This window comes from Furipterus horrens, unplaced genomic scaffold (genome assembly GCF_987537825.1).
Source record: "Furipterus horrens unplaced genomic scaffold, mFurHor1.1.pri manual_scaffold_8, whole genome shotgun sequence".
NCBI lineage: Eukaryota > Metazoa > Chordata > Mammalia > Chiroptera > Furipteridae > Furipterus > Furipterus horrens.
Genome location: NW_028327178.1, coordinates 80869736 through 80877936, shown reverse-complemented (window position 1 = coordinate 80877936; position 8201 = coordinate 80869736). Strand labels below are relative to the sequence as shown.

The window sequence follows — 8201 nt, the reverse complement described above, 5'->3', positions numbered from 1 at the left end:
CATTTTTTCTTACCTAGTTAATTCTGTTCATTCTATGATCTCATCTCAATCATATGTCCTGAAGTAAGATCCTCTTGATTCCCATTATTTTCTCCTATCTCTCTTTCATAGCTCAGATTAATTTACCCTTATGTATATAATTTTCAGACTTGAAGCTCAATCAGAACAGGGACAATGTTTTTTCATACTTATAACAGTCCTAGACTACTGAAAAAATGAAGCTGGATAGGAAAAATATGAACATAATGATTGACATGGTCTTCACTGAATGAATAGGTTGATACTTAATGTGGTTCTACAAAGGCAAGACTCATGAATCAAATCACCAACTGGAAATGTTTTACATATTGAAGTTGTTTCCACAAAAGAGTCCCAGTATTTCCATCAATTCATTCATTATAATGAAAATAAAATCAGAAAGGATTTAAATATGAGTAGAGAGATTTATTCATGCAGATAATCAGGATTTAATTTATAATAGGAGAGATAAAGATATTTCTTATAATGCTCAAAAAAAAAACCCAAGTATTTAAACAAGAACTTGAATTCATCTATGTTTTGAAGACCTTGATTTCACATGCTATAAAGATAAAATTTTCCATTATACTTCATCATCAAATAAGACTAACCTAATTTAATAAGCTGTTCATCTATAATAGATTCATAAGTAAAATAAATAATAATGACTGTTAATTTCTCTTGAGAAACTGATAGAAATTTCTGTTTTAGTTTTTAAGTCTTTTATTTTGATGAGTAGCCTAAGAATTTTTACAGGTTTACATAATCATATAATAGATTTTTACTTATACCACATATATTTTTCATGTCTTACAGACAAAAATTACAGAGAAAAAAGATGCAAAAATGTAGTTTGTTGTTGTTGTTGTTGTTGATCTTTCAAGCTTTTATTTAAGGGCAACGATCCAGGACGGATTTTAGACCTTGTTGAAAGCAGCCACTCCCATGGACTGCACATAGTCCTCAAAAGCAGTGATCCGCTCCTCCAGCATGTCTGTTCCAACTTTATTGTCTTCTGCTATACACTGTATTTGAAGCTTTTTAATTCCATACCCCACTGGAACCAGTTTAGAAGAGCCCCAGACAAGGCCATCTGCTTGAAAGCTCCTGACACACTCCTCCAATTTTGCTATATCCGTCTTGTCATCCCAAGGTTTCACGTCTAATATGATGGAAGACTTGGCAATAAGTGCAGGTTTTTTGGCTTTTTTTGATTCATACTGTGCAAGGCGTTCTTCTCTTAGCCTTTTTGCTTCTTCGCTTTCCTCCTCCTCATCAGATCCAAAGAGATCAATGTCATCATCATCTTTACTATCTGTTGCTCCACTTCCTGTGGTGTCTTCCACATCAGCAGGGCCAAGCTTGCTCAAAGCTTTCTTCACTCCAGGAAGGCTGGCTTCTTCCTTTTCACAGGACTTGATGTGATTATACCAATGTAAGGCATGATACAAGTCAGCAGGTGGTGGGCTGGAGATCGCTTCAAACACTGCCACATCTGCTTGTGGTGGCACATACCCCTCGATGTAGCTCTTGTCCTCTAGATAGTCGTTGAGCACCGGGAGACCGGCAGGGTTTTTCAGATCTCCAAAACCCATCGTGTCAACCAACCCGAGCGCTGAACAGCAAAAAGAGGCACAAAATGGTAGTTTTGATATTTTAAGCACCACTGACAAATGTGAATAATTTGTTGACAAAAATTCAACCAATTTTTCTTAAATTTAAGGAATATTAAATTTCTTTTCAATGAAACCCCCTACTCAATACTCAAAGATATATCAGATGTACTGATAAAAAGTAAAATATAGCACATCAATCTATGTTTCTCAAGAAGGGGAATAGAGAATGTCAGTTATGGGGCTTAAGGAAAAAATGGGGAAAGGAGATTGCACTTTGATTGTAATTAAAGAACAATAAATGGGGAAATTATTTGAAATGCTCAGTGGTAAAATCTGGTGTTAGTGCCTTGTGTCCAACCTGGGCATACCTTTACCGTGTAGTTGTAGTCCTGGGGGAGGAGGAGTTACATCTTGACAGCTTTTTATTATTTGTAATGAGTTAAATGGTGCCCTCCCCCACTACCCCATCAAAGACAGGTCTAAGTCCTGTGCCTCATACCTGTGAATGTGATCTTATTAGAAAATAGGGTCTTTGCAGATGTAATTAAGTTAAGGATCTTGGAATGAAATCACCCTGGATTGAGGGTGGGCCCTAAATCCAATGACTGGTGTCCTTATAAAAGAAAGGAGAGGGAGGTTTGAGAAACAAGGGGCGGATGGCCATATGAAGACAGAGACAGAGATTGGAGTGATGTGTCTAAAAGCGAAAGAATACAAGGCTTACCGACCACTGCCAGAAACTGGAAGAGCCAAGAAATGACTGTCCCTTAGAGCATCTCCATAGTCTTGTCAATACCTTGATTTCAGACTTCTAGCCTTCAGAACAGTGACAAAATAAATTTCTGTTGTTTTAAGCCACCAAGTTTGTTATAATCAGTTATGATAGCAGCCCTAGCAAACTAATATAGCATCCCATTTCACAGATACTTTATTAAAGAGTTAGATGGTAGTAAAAAGTCAGGGGCAATTGTTTGTCTAGTATTTTAAATTCATCATATTACTTAGGTGTTTTACTGATGCCATTGAGTGCAAATCAATATAAATGTACAAAATTGTGCCACTAAAAAGGTACCATGGTTAGCCTGGGCATGGAAAGCTAGTTAGAAAATTAAAACCATGAAAAGAACTATGCATTTGCTTTAAAAATTCACCTCTCTAATATGTACATATATTTAAGAATACTATAAGAAAATAAATATAAGTGTATATTAGAAAGATGAACTTCTGATAGAAAACTTAGAAGGCCTGTTAAGAAGCATTTGACTAAAGAAGGACTACACAGCCAACAATGTATAAAAATGTATCTACCTTACTAATAATTAAAAAATGCAAATTATAAAAGAAGTCTATTTTCAGCTATTACACTGGCAAAGACAATAACTAATGTTGGCCGAAGTTCAGGAAAATGAGCACTTTCACTCACTGTGGTTGGAGTATATTGATTCAACATTTCTGGAAGACAGACGATATATATTTGTATAATAACCTTTTCGATTTTAAAAACACTTGGACACAGAAATCTTAATTCCATTTATTCATCTTGAGGAAATAAGAAGGGCTGTGGGAAAAGGACACATATATGATGTTCACTGCATGTTTGTTTATATTAATACAAAAGCTGAAAACAGCCTAAGGGTGTACTAATAAAAGCTCATTAACTAAATTATGGCATACATGCTACAACTGAAATTTCTTCAGGCATTAAAAATGATGTAGGAGTAGAATGTGTAGTGATGGTACATATTTATGCTGTTATGACACATTAGGTAAAAGAAACAGATTATAAAGCAACATGCCAGTTGAGTTGTTCCAGGCTATTGTATAGTCACAGCCACATCTTGAAAGCAAATCATGCCAGTTTACAAGAGAGGGAGAATCTGCCTGACCCAACTAAGTGTCCATACTTCAAATCAGTGAGAATTCCACCTCCATCATGTTGAAATGTTTTATAAATTTGTGTTTCTTTCCTGAAGTTGTGTACAATCCTTATCAGAAAATACTGTAAATAATTTTGAAACAGACATTGCTTTTGAGTTAAAACTCTTTTAACTTACAGTTTACATTCAATATTATTTTGTATTAGTTTCAGATGCATAGCATAATAGTTAGATAATCAAATACTTTACAAAGTGTTCCCCCTGATATTTTCACTATCTAGCTGCCACCATACATAGCTATTACAACATTATTGACTATGTATGCTCCCTGTGCTGTAGCTGTAAATAATTTTTAATTTTTTTATTTTTGGTTTTTCAATTACAGTTGTCCCATTTTTCCCCCATTGCTCCCCCCCCAGCCCACCCCTTCTCCCACGATCATATCCCTCCCCGTTGTCCATGAGTCATTTATACACGTTCCTTGACTAAACCCTCCCTTGCTTATCCCCCTTTTCTCCCCCGCCCCATTGACTGCTATTCTGCTCTTTGTTCTATTTAGTTCTTTTGTTTATGTTGTTCTTTAGTTTCCTGTATTAGGTGATATCTGTAAATAATTTTTAAGACCTCCTCCTTAACAGTTGAAGGAAGTCATTATTCAAACTTGGTAAAATATGAGATGACAAAATTATGAAAATAATTTCAGAGGATCTCATTTGATAGAAATAAATGACAAGAAAAAACACAACTATGGTAAGCCTTGGACACTGTTTTGTGACAACATAAGATTGAGGTCTGAATATTGTATTATGAAGTTCCTTGGGAGACAGAATAGGAAAACCCGATAGCTACAAAAAAGGAAAAGAAAAACAATGCAGATGAGAATGAAGTCAGTGACAGCTGCTCAATATTTTGTGGGACTCACAGGACATGTAGCATTAATGTTTACTGAACCACAGGAGTCCAACAGGATTAGCCTTTTACTAATCATGAGGTTAGGATTTTGTCAGCATGGAAAAAATTGGACAATTAATGTGAATTCAAAGAGTCTTTTAAGCCAGAATACTTATTTGATCTTATAAATACCCCCAATTCCTTAATTCTTCCATTCGTACATATATTAGAGTATCTTTATATATTAAGACTTTTAAAAAAGATTTCTATTTATTTACTTTTAGAGAGGGGGAAATAGAGGGAGAAAGAAAGGGAGAGAAACATCAGAATGTGAGAGATTCATTGATTGGCTGCCTTCCACATGCCCCTAAATGGGAACCCAGCCTGCAATCCAGGCATGCGCTCTGACTGGGAATTGAACCAGCAACCCCTTGGTTCACAGGCCAGCATTCAATCCACACCAGCCAGGGCTATGTTAGACATTTTAAATAAACCATTAGTGAAGTATTTTCCACAGGATATTTAAGTTAAATATTGCTAGTACTTTTTATTATTATGGGTACCCTTGGATTCACTTAGTTTGTATAATCAAAGTTAGTTAGGCATTTACATGATATAAGAGAAATTGTAGGTACCTCTATGAGACCCATCATATTCTGTATTCTTACACTGTTGAAATGTTCTTTGGATTACTGAAAATAAACCAATAATATTTGCAGTCACATAAATCATGCAGGTTATTATTTAAGCACATCAAGTACAAAAATCACTTTAATAATCAGTGAAGGCCCTGTCAAAACATCAAATTAGTTGTGATTCCTTTCTGATAATCTTTGGGGTAGTGTTAAGGAGACTAAACATCTCTTACAGATCCCTGGTTCAGCTGTCTAAATAAATCTATCTCTTAATCTGAAGGAAAAGGCAAGTTTGAAAATCTAATCTCTTTATAATTTTCTTCATGTAGTTAAGTGTTTTCACTTAGTAACTATGGTATCCCAAAACCCGTGAAAATTTTTGCCACTCATCTACAAAATTTGAGTTTAGAAGTATCTAATCCAGTGTTAGTCTGTACCTTTGGACTACATGTAGATTTATTTGCTTCTTTATTAAGTATATTAATACTCATGCAAAAGAATGCAATCCCTGAAAACTCCTGATATCTAGATCAAGCCTTTTGTTGGAGAGAGAATTTAGTAGACGCGGTGCACTAAAAGCAGTGGAATACCAGCACCTTAATAAATTGTGACTTAAGAGGGATATAAAAGCAATTTGACAATCTCTTATTAAAAATTCACATGGAGGAAATATTTATAACAAACATTGTATTTTAGCCCTGCAGTTTTTATTTGAAGTGTTTCCTCTCATTTTCAGGAGTGTTAGTTGACGTCTTTTTGTTTGTGCAACCCCAAACTCAATGGTATTAGAGGTTAAAAAAAAAAAAAAAAAAAAATATATATATATATATATATATATATATATATTTGTTCACGATACCTACCCTCAAGGAACTGATCATCTAGCCAGTGAGACATATAAGGTCTGTTCAGAAGGTATTCAGTCACATAATATGAAAAAGAGATGTTTATTGAAGAAGATACAAAATATAAAAAACATTGTACATAGGACAATGATGCCTCAGTCCCCTTCAAAGTAGGCACCTTGGGACCTCACACAGTTCTCCCAATTGCCATCAGCTGCCCTGTCCTATTTTCCTGAATCTCATCGATGGTCTGAAATCTTTTCCATTTCAAAGGTGATGTTAGTTTTGGGAAAAGCCAAAAGTTGCAGGGTGCCAAATCTGTGCTGTAGAGGGGCTGAGTCATCTGGGTGATTTGATGTTTCACCAAAAAACTCTGCACGAGATTTGATGCATGAGTGGGCGCATTGTCATGATGAAGCTGCCAGTCACCAGATGCCCATAGCTGCAGCTTTCTGAATCGTCCAAATAGTTTCCACAGAGGAATGCTCAAGCTTAATGCAAAATCTGATGCAGATTCATTGCTCTACTTAATCATTTTGAATGTGACAGCCACACAGTACACATGCTCACTCAGTGGCATCTACCACCCCACTGACTAGTACAGTGAAGTCATCATTGTTCACACTAGGCTATTTAACCTTTGCTGCCAGGTTAAATCGATGTTGTGAGAGCTGTTCTTGTTATATTAACAATGGTGGGACTTTTTGCAGACAGACCTGGTATATTTTTAATATTACTTTTCTTTTTATATAGAAAACCAACTGAAAAGATACACTTAAAACATAAACACTGGTTATCTCTGGGTAGTAGGACTGCATTTGACTTTATTTTTTGTGTGTGCGTTTGTGTGTATGTGTCTGATTCAGATTTTTTAAATTTTCTATTACAACATAATATTGATAATTATTTTATGACTTATCTAGATCCTCTGCTTCAGGGCTTCTCATATGGCTTCAATGGCAGGGGCTACATTCATCTTGATGTTCCACTAGGGAGGATCTACTTCCAAATTCAGTCCCATATGGGCTGTTGGCTGGAAGCACCCTCAGTCCCTTGCCATATATGGGCCTCTCCACAGGGCAGTTCCCACCCTGGCAGCTAGCCTCCATCAGAGGCAGCAAGTGAGAGATCAAGAGAGAAGCCCATCTTTTTGCAGCCTAACATCAGGAATAACATCCCATCACTTCTGCTGCATTCTACTCATTAAAAGCTAGTCATTAGGTCCCACCCACACCTTAAGCATGGACGGACTCCCAGGACGTGAGACCATTGGCAGCCATCTTAGAGACTACATGCAAAATTACATGCAAAATATATTCACATCCTTCCAGATTTCCAAAAGTCTCACTGTACTGCAACATCAGCTCGAAGTCCAAAATCTCATCATTGAAATCAGATCAGGGTAGGTGAAGTTCCTCAGGTGTAATTCTTAAGTATAGCTCCTGGAGCACAGTTCTTCTCCATGTGAGGACCCATGAAGTTAATGAGATAAATAACCTGTCCTACAGTCCCAACAAATAATGTTCACAAAGGGGGGAAATGGAGGCTCATAAAAGTCATTACATCCAGCCCACACCTAAGGGGCCTGAAAACCAGGAGGACGGATCAATGGAGGCCATCTTAGAGGCTGCCTACTACACTCCCCTGCTATTTGACTCCAATAATAAAATAAGTAAAATTTTAGAGAAACAGTTTATGAAGCCTGAGATGCTGTTGATTTTTTGATATATACTGCGTTGCTGAGAGTTTGTACCACAATTTTTTCTTTGGCTCAGGGTAAATATTCTTTTGGATCGCAAGGTTACTGGAGAAAATTGCTTAAAAATTATATTTCCCTCTATAATGGCTATAGACCTGATCATTGATTCTCAGGTTGGTTTTCCAAAATGTTTTCCTAAAGGTCAATTTAGCATCTGTTACAGTCCCACACTGTTTCCTTTAGCTGGATTCTGTATTCTTTCTTCTTCAATTTACCAATACACCTTGCATTTGCATAAAATTCAAATTATGTTCCTTGGTGAAACATCAGTGTCTACTTTGACTATGAGAGCTGTTCTAGTCTCTTTTTTGCACCACTGAGTGAACGAGAGAAATAACTTTTCCACTTCTTTTCTTTATGCAGCTTAGTTACTATTCACACAGTTGTTCAAAACAAGAGAAATGAAGAACTGTGATAAGAATTAGCAATTGCAGGTAGATCAGGTTCTACATCAACTACCTAAACACTGAATAAATATAATCTCAGATAAAGAATGCTGAAATCTCACTAATTGTGCAGTTTGAGTACTTCTTTTGATTAAGCAATATGCACTGGATGCT

The 8201-nt window shown here is 36.2% G+C and overlaps 1 pseudogene; it reads right to left on the bottom strand.

Annotated features, from left to right (window-relative positions):
- Window positions 1-863: 863 nt before the first annotated feature.
- Window positions 864-1614, bottom strand: LOC150003226 (elongation factor 1-beta pseudogene; annotated as a pseudogene).
- Window positions 1615-8201: the final 6587 nt, after the last annotated feature.